This window comes from Odocoileus virginianus, chromosome 6 (assembly GCF_023699985.2).
Source record: "Odocoileus virginianus isolate 20LAN1187 ecotype Illinois chromosome 6, Ovbor_1.2, whole genome shotgun sequence".
Lineage (NCBI taxonomy): Eukaryota > Metazoa > Chordata > Mammalia > Artiodactyla > Cervidae > Odocoileus > Odocoileus virginianus.
Window position 1 is genome coordinate 88,209,436 of NC_069679.1, and position 3,220 is coordinate 88,212,655.

Consider the following 3,220-nt stretch of genomic DNA (forward strand, 5'->3'; position numbering starts at 1 on the left):
GGTGCTGGGAGCCCGCCCCCCGGCAGGTTCTGGAGTGGCAGGGAGGGCAGCCAATGAGCACGCGGGCCACCACGCATTACATCATCGCCGTGGGCCCCCATTGGTCGACAGCGCGACCTTCTGGGCCCTCCCCCGCGGCCTGGACGGCTGGCCTCGTGCGCCCCAGGCGCGCAGAGCGCTGGCGCTGGGCTTGCGGACTGGCGGGGCCGACGGCGGTCCAGGCTGTCGCCAGGCCTCAGCTTCCTCCTGAGGAAGAGGGGCGAGTTTCTCCCGTCCTCCCCACTGCCCGCCTCCTAGAGGACCCCCAGGACCGGGGTCTACCCGGGTCCCTCACCAACACCCTCCTGGCCGGGCGGGGGCTCGAGACAAGGGGGCGGGGGCGGAGACAAGGGTCTTGTCCAGGCCGCTCCCCCTTTCATTCCCAGAGCCTGGCAGGACGTTTAATGATGGTCAGCGCTAACTGACCGTTTTTCTAACTGGCAGACGTTGTCCTGAGCCTTATATGTCACTTTATTCATTTTATGAACGTTAACTCCCCACTGACATTGAGGCTGGGTGAGGACAATGATTGTCCAAGGTCATGCATGAGACTGGTGAGTGGGAAAGCCAGGCTTCGCACCCAGGCAGGCTGGCTCCAAAGCGTGCCTGTGCGCCTGGCTCAGCGGTGCCCAGCCCTTGCAACCCCATGGACTGTATGTCCCTGCCAGGCTCCTCTGTCCATGGGATTCTCCAGGCAGGAATACTGGAGTGCATTGCCATTTCCTCCTCTCGGGGGTCCTACTGACCCAGGGATGGACCTCTCTTGTGTCTCCTGCACTGGCAGACGGATTCTTTACCCCTGCACCATCTGGGAAGCCCTGGCTCCAGAGCCCTTAATCTCAAAGCCATGGGAATGAAGGGCCAGCTCTCCCCGCTGTGCCTGGGTTAAGTTCCCTGGCAGTCTTCGGCAGGAGCCTTCCCCTGCCTGCTTGTCAGAGCAGGGCTATTCTCTGAACTGTCAGTGAGCCCCCGGGTAGACCCGGAAAAGCTGTTGCTGGGATTTGAGGAGTTTGGTCCTGAGATGTCAGGATGCATTTCAGCTCTTCTGCCACCCCAGGGATGGGGGTGCATAAACCCCAGCAGGCTGGCTCATGGCAGATCAACTGTGGCATTTGATGGCGGCGTGTCGCTGCCTCCTCTCTGCCTGCCTCCCTCCGCGTTCTCCCCACCTGTCTTGGCTCTTGTTTGAACCCTACAGTTTCTCCTGTGTGATCCTGAGAACGCTGTGTCTACTATCTGGGCCTGACATCTGCTCACCTATACCAGGAGAGGGCCGGGATGGATGCCCTCACACCCAGGAAGCCTGCAGGCCCCCCCCCCCCCCCCCCCGGTGCCCTCTGCCTGCGCTTTCTGGCATCTGGGCCTGTGCCCGGTGGTTTTGAGTCAAGATGCAGTTTTTGGGGGTGCAAGACCAGGGACAGGGTACAAGTGTCTGAATGCTTAGTGGGACCAACAGCTCTAACCTTAGGGAAGCTTCTGTGGAGCTAAGCTTGGTGACTTCGGACGTGAATGTCTGACCCGTTTCCCCACTGCTTCCTGGTGGGTGCTGCAGAGAGCAGCGAAGAGCGACTCAACTCTGACCAAGTGCTGGGCGTTCAGGAGAGAGTGAGGCCTGGTGGGGGCACATTCGGTTCAACAGACAATGTTGACGTTGTAGGTAAGTGTGAGCGCAGGGAGGGGGTGTCTGAATCCGCCTGGGGGCCTGAAGGGAAGGGTGCTTTGAGGGTAAGGATGCAGCCCTTGGCTGAATCTTAAAGCAGATCAGAAGCTTGCCAGCCAGAGGGGGGCTGGGGAGAGGGCTGACAATCATTCTTACATTCATTCATTTATTCAGGTTATATCTTCTGGATTATATATAGAAGGGCATGTTGCAGAAGAAATGCAAGTATCAGTAGAAGGGAGGACTGGGGACTTTTGAAATTCAGAGTTGTCTTCACCTTAGGTGTCAGAATTCATCTCCATGTAGAGACGCTTCTGGGGGAACCGGTCCCAGCATCATGGAGGGCCAGGAGGGAGCTCGGCCTTCTCTTCCTTGGCAGGCCTGCCCGTTGGGTGCTGCCCTTCACAGCACCGCCCCCCCCCCCCCCCCCCCCCCCCCCACTGCATGGCCAGCCCATCCAGTGTCTGTGAGCTGCTCCAGAAGGACACCACTGCGAGGAGGCTCTGGAAGCCACGTATCCTAGCAACCTCCGAGGCTGGCATCCTCAGGGCGAGGCCCAACTCAAGGTTGTTCTCTTCCCCCAGCCTTCCACTAATGTGTGTCCCCCATGGGCTTGAGGGGCAGGTTGGGGGGAGGAGGAGAGAGGTGGACGGGAAGTGTAGCATCCAGCCCCATCCTAGCCTGGATGAGCCCTCTCAAGCAACACGGCCAGGGTGGGGGGGGGGGTGGGGGCAGGGAGGAGAACAAGAGGAGTCCTTTAGCTGAATATTGCCATCTGTCTGTCACCAAGGTCAACTTACAGCCATTTAGAACACAGTGAATCTAGGCGGTGATTGTCAATGACAGCTAACATCATAAAATGATCACAACTGGAAATTATTTTTATTTTCCTTCTGATGGAAGACCACAGCACCATCTATGAAATACTCCTGCCAAAAAACTTAAAAAAAAATCAAGCCTGAATCTGATCAAGCCTCTAGAGGTAACTCCAAGTTACAGGGACTGCAGCCAGATCCTGTCTAAAGGAAGAACACTATAGATTTCATCAACAAGAGATTGTTAAGAAAAAGAATAAAGGAAAATAAAAATAACCTCAAATGAAACAGAAGGGGAACTTATAGATGAACTTAACAGAAGCTCAAGAGAAATATCAACCCATGATAACATATGAACTTTATTTGGATTCTGATTCTTACTAATAAACAACAATGACAGTAAAAGCCAAGACACTCATGGTCCAGTGATTAATTCTCTGCGCTTCCAACATCAGGGGTGTGGGTTCGATCCCTGGCTGGGAAAGCTAGCATCCCACATGCTGGGTGGTGTGGCCCAAAACAACAACAGCAAACAAAATAAACAGCCTCCCACCAAACAAAAAGACATTCATGAGACAACTGAGGAAATCTGAACACTGACTGGATATCTACTGATGTCAGTGAATGGTTTACTTTTAGGGGATGTTAAAATGGTTTAGGGATTATACTTAAAAAGAGTCTTGATTGTTCAGAACTACATACTGAA

At 54.8% G+C, this 3,220-nt stretch overlaps 1 long non-coding RNA gene across 1 annotated transcript; it reads left to right on the forward strand.

The window, feature by feature from the left end:
• The first annotated feature begins 2,164 nt into the window (after positions 1 to 2,164).
• Positions 2,165 to 2,924, forward strand: LOC139035530 (uncharacterized). The gene is made up of 2 exons (XR_011488106.1): positions 2,165 to 2,265; positions 2,490 to 2,924. It is a non-coding gene; the product is annotated as an uncharacterized lncRNA (long non-coding RNA).
• Positions 2,925 to 3,220: the final 296 nt, after the last annotated feature.